Source organism: Portunus trituberculatus, chromosome 32 (genome assembly GCF_017591435.1).
Source record: "Portunus trituberculatus isolate SZX2019 chromosome 32, ASM1759143v1, whole genome shotgun sequence".
In the NCBI taxonomy this organism is placed as follows: Eukaryota; Metazoa; Arthropoda; class Malacostraca; order Decapoda; family Portunidae; genus Portunus; species Portunus trituberculatus.
In genome coordinates, this window is record NC_059286.1 from 9,796,140 (window position 1) to 9,806,139 (window position 10,000).

The window sequence follows — 10,000 nt, forward strand, 5'->3', positions numbered from 1 at the left end:
TCTCTCTCTGTACCCTCATGAGATCAAATAACACATAAAACACAAACTGATACTACCAAAGAGAGAGAGAGAGAGAGAGAGAGAGAGAGAGCAATTAATTTAGAGTTAGTAGCAAGGTGTGTATCGTGAGTTGGAGGCAGGAGTGTCATGCATCCAGGCCAGACAGTGTTACCAGATCCTGTCATTAGCTGCTGGACGCTCGCCAAGGCTTGACTTTATTCTGGATACACTGCTGACGATTTTGTGTGTGTGTGTGTGTGTGTGTGTGTGTGTGTGTGTGTGTGTGTGTGTGTGTGTGTGTGTGTGTGTGTGTGTGTGTGTGTTTAAGCGTATTATATCATAAGGGTTACAGAGAGATAACACACACACACACACACACACACACACACACACACACACACACACACACACACACACACACACCATCACTGTTGTTAAGTTTGAGTCATGGTGTGAGGTGGAGAACTAGGAGGAGGAGGAAGAGGAGGAGGAGGAGGAGGAGGAGGAGGAGGAGGAGGAGGAGGTGGTCTTCTACTTTGTCCTTCTCCTCAGCTCGTCGGCAATTCTGTCTCAAGTCTTGGGGTGATTTAAGACCAGTATTGATCTCTGTGGCAGTGACGGAAGGGCGGGACTCAATCTTGCTCCTCCTGTCACCTCTTCCCGCCTCCTCCCGCCTCCTCTCACCTCCTCTCACCTCTTCCTCCTTCTTCCGCCTTGCTCTCCTACAGATTGCAGCTACAAATTGATTAAAATAGTCTTTTTTTAATGTTTCTCTGTCTTGCTCACCTCTCTCTCTCTCTCTCTCTCTCTCTCTCTCTCTCTCTCTCTCTCTCTCTCTCTCTCTCTCTCTCTCTCTCTCTCTCTCATTCGTTCATTCATTCATTCATTTGTTCCTTTGTACAACATTTTTACATTTTACTGGTTCTTTAAAGTTATGATCCACCTCTCTCTCTCTCTCTCTCTCTCTCTCTCTCTCTCTCTCTCTCTCTCTCTCTCTCTCTCTCTCTCTCTCTCTCTCTCTCTCTCTCTCTCTCTCTCTCTCTCTCTCTCTCTTTTCTGGCTCCATTTAACGCGAGCCACTCTCTCTCTCTCTCTCTCTCTCTCTCTCTCTCTCTCTCTCTCTCTCTCTCTCTCTCTCTCTCTCTCTCTCTCTCTCTCTCTCTCGCTCCATTTAACGCCTCTGTGCTTCTCTGTCTTACGCTGTTTTGCCTGGTGATAAGAAGCTGTGTGTGTCTCTTTTACTGTGTTGTTTTCGCCTTCACTGTCGCCACAACTCTCGCTTCACGTTAGAGTTGCACAGTGGAGTTTGTGGCAGTCAGTGTGGGCCAACAGGGCTGCTGCTCCTTGCTTGTTTATCCTTTGTGTTCTCTTGGTGTTTTGGTGGTGTTATAAGGAGAGATTTGTGTGTGTGTGTGTGGGGGGGGTAGAGAGAGAGAGAGAGAGAGAGAGAGAGAGATTCGGCCATAATTCAAAACACCAAAAACAAAAAAAAATATAGAAATGTTTCAGCAAAAGAAAAAAAATGAGAGAGAGAGAGAGAGAGAGAGAGAGAGAGAGAGAGAGAGAGTGGTGGGAGGAAAAATATAATAAAAAGTGGAATGGAAGAGGTACTAGTGCGCCAGTAAGGAGAGGAGGAGGAGGAGGAGGAGGAGGAGGAGGAGGAGGAGGAGGAGGAGGAGGAGGAGGAGGAGGAGCTTGCTAGGCGGGTCTCAGTAAATTTTGATTTAGTATCCGCACAGCTGACGTGTCATGGTGATGGGAGAGAGGGAGAGGGAGAGAGAGAGGGAGAGGTGAGAGGGGGTTATAATATTGGAGGCTTTTTGAGAGCTTAGAAGGGAGAGAGAGAGGGAGTTAACGGTAGGGAGAGAAAATCTGTAGTGTGTGTGTGTGTGTGTGTGTGTGTGTGTGTGTGTGTGTGTGTGCAGTGGAGTTTGTTGGGGCGTGGTGGGGGTCAGAGGTTGTTGGGGAGAGGCGTGGGTGAAACAAGGCGAGTAAGGGAGGAAAGGAGGGGCGTGGGGGAGTGTTTGTGGGAATAAGGGAGAGAGAAAATATAAAAAGCGATAATATTGAACACATGTCACCATAGTAAATAAAGAGATGCAAGACGGTGAAAGGAAGAGGAGAAGGATGAGGAAGAGGGAGGAGGATAAAAGAAAGACGTGACGAAGGAAGAAGACGAAAGGAAGCGTGGAGATGAAGAAGTGACGGGGGAGTGGAGATAAAACTTTGAAGGAGAGGAAAAGACGAGAAGGAAGATTAAAAACAGGACAATGTAGGTGAGAAGAAAAATCGTGATGGATGAAAGGATTAGATAGGAATGCAATGAAATATGATCGCAGGAAAGAGAGAGAGAGAGAGAGAGAGAGAGAGAGAGAGAGAGAGAGATATATTTTAAGATGTGTTCGTAACTTGGGTAATGCATGGGAGGGAAACTTTCATAGAATTATAATGTATGCAACGAGAAAGTTTTGACCACGAATTCTCAGAGTAAGGGAAGCAAGACTGAGGGAAACATGGACAGAAAATAAAGTGAAAAAAATATATACATGTTACGATGAAAAAAAAATGAAAAAAAATGATGAAAAAGAGAAGATATCATTGGAGGAAAAAAGGAACGATTAAAAAAAATGTAAGATGAATAATAAAAACTGAAATTGAACAAAAAATATAAAGCGAAAAAAAATGTAGCGATGAAAATACTTCCACATGAAAAAAAAAAATATTCGTTCACGGAAAATGATTGAAAAAAAGAGAAAAATAGTTTATAACTCACAATAAACAAAAATAAAAAAGAATATGTAGAGAAGCGAAAAAAAAAAAAAAAAATGTAGCGAACGAAAATCCTTCCACATGAAAAAAGAAGAAAAAAATCGTTCACGGAAAATGATAAAAAAGAAAGAAAAAATATTAATTAAAACTCAAAATATCGCCGCTTTGCTTCTTATTCATACTCATTTATTTATTTATTTTTTTATTATGACGTAAAAACGAGAATCAGTCTTGAGCACCGCCATAAATTTCCTGGAATGAATGAAGGAAAAAGAATATAAAACTTTGACGATGTATTGATGAAAGGGAAAAAATGACCGAGAGAGGAAAAATATTTATGTAAATCCTGAGTTTTTCTGATTCTCTTTTTTTGAATTCGAGGAAGTACTGTGCTGGTTTGTAAAGGGCTGTGTTTGTTTTTCCTTCTTCCTGCGAACCTGTATACTATTTATGTGTGTGAGAGAGAGAGAGAGAGAGAGAGAGAGAGAGAGAGAGAGAGAGAGAGAGAATGAGTAAGGCAGCGAGTGAATAAGTGAGTGAGAGTGAGAGAATGAGTGAGTGAGGAGAGGCAAGAAATGAAGGAATGAACTATAAGGCAGCGAGAGAGAGAGAGAGAGAGAGAGAGAGAGAGAGAGAGAGAGAGAGAGAGAGAGATCACTCCTTTCACCTCATATCAGATGGTAAACTAATAATAAACACTTGACTAAAAACTAAAAAAGCGAGAAAATGAAGTCTTGGAAATCCATGAATTAGAAAATACATGCCATAACTAAACTGCAGCCTGGGATGTCCACAAACACTAAAGAACAACAAAACTTTCATATTACACAGTGTCTCCTATTATTGTGTATCATTGAAGAGTGTACAGTGAAGGAAAAAAATACTTGTGCTCTTAAAACGCAATAAAATCAGCTGAGACGGTTACTTCCCCCATCCTCTCCCACCCTCCTCACTCCCCACCACTCCCAAAACTCCCCAAACCGTCGCTTGTTTCCTTTCTCACTACTTCACTGACCAACACCGCCCGCCCCCATCCACCACCACCACCACCACCACCACCACCACCTTCCTCTCGCCCTCCTTTCAACATACGTGTGCTTTGCCTTATCATTTCTCTATCTAGCCTGAGAATTTTGTACGTAATTGTGGAATGTTGATTTATTTAAATGAGTACAGCGGGTAATGTCTCAAGGAAATGGAAGGGAGGGGGGGGATATTTTCTCTCTCTCTCTCTCTCTCTCTCTCTCTCTCTCTCTCTCTCTCTCTCTCTCTCTCTCTCTCTCTCTCTCTCTCTCTCTCTCTCTCTCTCATTAACAAACCAGGTGTTGTTGTCAGGTAATTATCAATATCCAATAGGGCATTAGTCTCCCCTCTCCCTCTCTCTCTCTCTCTCTCCTCTCCCTCTCCCTGAATTTCCTCTCACCTCATTTTCTTACCTCATCATTTCTCCTTCTCTTGCTTTCCTCATATTTTTACTTTCATCTCCCTTTATTTCCCCTTACGTCTCTCTCTCTCTCTCTCTCTCTCTCTCTCTCTCTCTCTCTCTCTCTCTCTCTCTCTCTCTCTCTCTCTCTCTCTCTCTCTCTGAAACGTTTCCAAGAGGGACGGGTTCATATTTTCATTTCGGTTCGGTCCGTCGCTCGTAAATTTTGGGCCCAATGACCGTAAATGTTCAAGCTGGGACCGAGCTCTTCAAGGGGTTGAGAGAGAGAGAGAGAGAGAGAGAGAGAGAGAGAGAGAGAGAGAGAGAGAGAGAGAGAGAGAATCCTGCATATATTTGTTTAGTAAAAATACACACACGCACACACATACTACTACTACTACTACTACTACTACTACTACTACTACTACTACTACTACTACTACTACTACTACTACTACTACTTTTCCTTCTCCTCCTTTTGCTTTTCCTTTCCTTCTTCTTTTTCTCCTTCTGCTTCTCCTTTCCATCTTCTTCTCCTCCTCCTCCTCCTCCTCCTCCTCCTCCTCCTCCTCCTCCTCCTCCTCCTCCTCCTCCTTCTCCTTCTCCTCACACACTGTGCATCCACGTACACAATGCACACACCACATGACATTCACCAAGTTAACACTTTCCCCACAAACACAAGTAGTCAGACGTAGATTACACATTTCCTTTTCACTCTCTACTAAAATTCCATGTGATTTTTTAATATCACATGGTTTCGCCTTTTTTCCTGCCAGCCTCGGCTGGAGGGGAGGGCGGTGGGAGGAGCCTTCTGCTTTGCTGTCCTGTCTCTACCACTGGTAGTTAGTAGATAGTTTCACAAACAGCCTAGTAAGGACCTAAGGGTCTGTTGCTGTTTGTCTTCCTTTGTATTCCTTTGTATTCCTCCTCCTCCTCCTCCTCCTCCTCCTCCTCCTCCTCCTCCTCCTCCTCCTCCTCCTCCTCCTCAATAGCATGCTTGAAAGCTCCCTCCACCAACACATCAAGCATCCGACAAGAGGAAACAATATCCTTGATATCGTTCTAACAAATGATGAGAATACTATTGAAAATGTGGAAATTGGACCAGAATTCAGTTCCAGCGATCATCGCTCCTTAAAATTCACCATAAATTTTGACAAAGGAAAAGTGAATGAAAGTAAAGAAAAAGTGCCAGACTATCGGCGTGCAAACTACACAAGACTCCGTATGCAGCTTGCATCCATTGACTGGAATATACTGCTGGAAACACCAGATGTAGATAAGACATGGGAGGTGTTTGCTGAAAAGATAAATGATACAGCTAAGATGTGTATACCACTAAGAAACAGAAGGAAACTACTAAACACCAAACCGAAATGGTGGAATAATGAAATTAAAAGCTGTCTTCTAGCAAAGAAAGAAGCATACAACAAATACAAATTAACACAGCATAATAATGATAAATTAGAGCATGACAGATTGCGTAGAAAAGCAAAAAGTTGATAAAAGCAGCAAAAATCTGTAGAAGCTCAGATCGCAAACTCCTGTAAAACCAACCCAAAGGAATTTCACAGTTATGTAAAATCCAAAAGAGTCTTAGCCTCAACAATTGGTCCACTCATAACAGAAAACGGAAACCAAATAGATAACGAAGCTGAAATGGCAAACGTCCTAAATAGATTCTTCTCAACAGTCTTCACGACTGAAGATGTCCAAAATAGTCTGCCCATGCCAGAGCCTCAGGCACAAGGCAAAACACTGCCTGACTTCATAGTTACAGAAAATGAAATCCTCACAGTCATGAACAGCATGAACGTAAACAAAACGCCTGGACCAGACAAGATATCACCCAGGCTTCTCAAAGAAGCGAAAATGAGCTCGTGAAACCACTCACGATTATATTCAATAAAACTTTACAAGCAGGAAAGTCCCCAGGAGTGGAAGCTAGCAAATGTCACGCCCATTTTCAAGAAAGGAAATAAATCACTCCCAGCTAATTACAGACCAATCAGCCTTACTTCAGTAGTGTGCAAGCTGATGGAAACGATAATCAGAGATAAGATTGTCAAATTTTTAGAAGAAAATAAGATCATGAAGGATTCACAACATGGTTTCAGAAACAAGAGATCCTGCTTAACAAACCTACTAGACTTCTTTTATGAAGTTTTTAACTCGTATGACGAGACAAAAGCAGTGGATGTTATTTATCTTGATTTCCAGAAAGCTTTCGACACTGTCCCTCACAAGAGGCTAATCAGCAAAGTAAAAGCTCACGGCATAGCTGGAAATACCCTGAAATGGTTGGAAGACTGGCTCTCTGACAGAAAGCAACGAGTTGTTATAAATGGAAAAGAATCAGAGTGGCACAATGTGAAAAGTGGTGTTCCTCAAGGCTCTGTATTAGGACCAGTTCTTTTCATTGTTTATATTAATGATATTGATGAAGGAATCACTTGTAAAATAAGCAAATTCGCGGACGACACCAAAATAATGAGCAAAGTTACATCAACGTCACAATGGCAAGAACTACAGTGTGACTTAAATAAACTGACACGCTGGGCAGAAAAATGGCAAATGAAATTCAATATAGAAAAGTGTAAAGTCTTACACATTGGAAGTAACAATGTACAAGCAAAATACGTAATGAGTAATGTACCTCTGGAAAGTGCTGAGAATGAAAAAGATCTTGGTGTTGTGGTGTCTAAAGATCTCAAGCCGAGCAAACACTGCACAGAAGCAGTAAAGAATGCAAATAAATTAGTTGGGTTCATTGGAAGAACCTTTGAATTTAAATCAGAAAAAGTTATCCTTACTTTATATAACTCATTGGTGCGTCCTCAGCTTGAATACTGTGTGCAGTTCTGGTCACCATATTACAGAAAAGACATTGAAAAACTGGAAAGGATCCAGCGTAGAGTGACCAAGATGATTCCGAGATTGAGAAACAAGCCGTATGAGGAACGACTGGAAGCATTAAATTTATTCAGCTTAACAAAGCGCAGGATAAGAGGAGACCTAATCGAAGTTTTCAAAATTTTTCAGGGATACAACAACCTTGATGTCAATAAATATTTTACTATTGATCATTCCACCATAACAAGGAATAATGGATTTAAAATTACACCAAAACGCTTTAAAACCCACGAGGCAAAGCACTTTTTCTTTAATAGAATAGTTAACATTTGGAATAAGCTTCCTTCAGAAATAGTAAACAGTACTTCCATTGCATCATTCAAAAACAAAATTGATAAATATTTAAAGAATAACCCCAACAAGCTCTCTTCTTGTCTGAATAATTAAACATGATACTATATTAACTTTCTTATAGATAGATATGTAGAGTTCACCGTAGGGTGAATAATAGAATCTCCTTTCATCCTTTCCTGTGAAAATTCCATGTCAGTTTTTCCATACTGCATGGTACTTTTCCAAGCTATTTTCCATGCCAGCGAAAGCTGGAGGGAGTGGTGGGTGGGAGGAGCCTTCTCCTGTACTGTCCTGTCTCTCTTATCTGTAGCCAGTTAGAAGTAGTTACCAAACAGCCTCGAAAGGACCAACAGGTCTGTTGCTGTTTGGCTTTCCTTTGTATTCCTTTGTATTCCTCCTCCTCCTCCTCCTCCTCCTCCTCCTCCTCCTCCTCCTCCTCCTCCTACTACTACTACTACTACTACTACTACTACTACTACTACTACTACTGTCTGTCTGTCTGTCTGTCTGTCTGTCTGTCTGTCTGTCTGTCTGTCTGTCTGTCTGTCTGTCTGTCTGTCTGTCTGTCTGTCTGTCTGTCTGTCTGTGTATTGCCCCTCACCTTTACCTGTCTGTCTGTCTGTGTGTTTCTTCTCACCTGTGCCTCTTTACCTGTGTGTGGCGGCACGTGGTGTTGTGTTGTCTTTACCTACGCGGTGTCGTTGGCCTCACAGGTGTGTTGGCTCTGCTCCACTCATTCCACACACCTGTAAAGGGAACGCCGGCTACTCACTCCCTGCCTTTCCTGCCTCGCTCGCAACTCAGAACACTCCCTGCAGCCCTCCACTGAGTCACACCTCCTCCTCCTCCTCCTCCTCCTCAGGGTTATGTAAAGATCTTCTCTTCTTCCTCTTTCTCTCCCTCCAGATTTTTTTTCCTTATTTTTTCCTTTTTTTTTTTTCCGTTTTTTTTTTTTTTTTTTTTTTTTTTTTTTTTTTTCTTCCTCCTTCTCCTTTTCTTTTTGTTTTTGTTCTTGTTCTTCCTCCTCCTCCTCCTCCTCCTCCTCCTCCTCCTCCTCCTCCTCCTCCTCCTCCTCCTCCTCCTCCTCCTCCTCCTCCTCCTCCTCCTCCTCCACTTATAGCCTTTTTTTCTCCTTCTTACTTTGATTTTTTTTTTTATTTATTCTGTTTGAAGTTGTTGTCGTCTTCCTGCTATTTCTTGTCTTCTTCCTCTTCCTCATTTTCCTCCTCTTCCTCCTCCTCTTGTTTTATTTGTATTTGCTTTTCTCCAAACTTCTTCTGTTTTGTCCTCTTCCCTTTACTTTTCTCCCCTCCGTCTTCTTTGTACAGTAAACCTCCTCCTCCTCCTCCTCCTCCTCCTCCTCCTCCTCCTCTGTACTTGTTCCTCGTTTTATTACACAAGGTACGAGTTTAAGCCTTCGTCACAGAGACCTTTGTCCCAGAGAGAGAGAGAGAGAGAGAGAGAGAGAGAGAGAGAGAGAGAGAGAAGGCAGTATTCTCGTGATGTGCTTTTTTCATTCTGCCCGTGATTCCTGGTGCATTGTGGCAGTTAAGTGGTGGTGGTGGTGGTGGTGGTGGTGGTGGTGGTGGTGTCAGATTATGTCAGGTGTGTCATTGTTCACTCAGGGCAGACTACACTTTTGTTTTCCTATTTTGCAACCTTTCTTTGTTCTTTTTATCATCTTGCGTTGTTTTTTTATTCATAAGCAGCTCGTCTTTTACTTTTCCTTTCTTTTTTTCTCGTTTTTTTATATTATAACAAGTTACTTAGTTATTTTTAGTCCTCGTGTCTAGATTTACATTTTTTTCTTGAGTATCTTTGGATCATTTTACGGTAATGCTTCTATTTTTTTTTTTTTTTTTTACTCTTCCTTGTTTTTATTGCATCAGGTTTCTATATTTTGGTTTTCGTTAATTTAAATGTATACGTGAGGGAATATCTATGAAATTTAACCAGGACGCGTTCTCATATTCATTCTGCTTACTATTGGGTGATATTTTACAGCTTCAGATACTTATGGTGAGGTTAAAACAGTGAAGACTCTGGCCATTAATCTTCTGACCTCCATACACCCTTCCTAATGTTAATAAAATCGTCTAATCACACCCAAAACTCGCGGCAAAAATGCGTCCCAGTACTGAAGGGATTAATGTATACGGCAGCGTGATTTATAGATAAGTATATTAATATTGCCATTAGTATTATTATATTTATGCTGAAACTTTCCCTGGAGTCTTGTTTTTTTATAGTTTGTTTTATTGTTTCTATCGGATCCCGTCTCCATGAATCGTCGAGACAGTTAAAGTTGAACAATTTATTACTCGTGTTTTATGATTTGACCTCCCAACTTTTCTTCCGACTTTGTATTTACGACGCCGCCTTGGACTGTTTTCAATGGCCTTCCTCTCCACAAACCACGGGGAGTTTGTAAGCCGCTTGTACAGATCGGAGCGTCTTTGTCACTACAGCAAGGAGGAAGCTAAACGATCTGCCACTACTACTACTATTACTTTTGCTCTTGCTGTTACTATTATTATTACTACTACTACTACTACTACTACTACTACTACTACTACTACTACTACTACTACTACTACT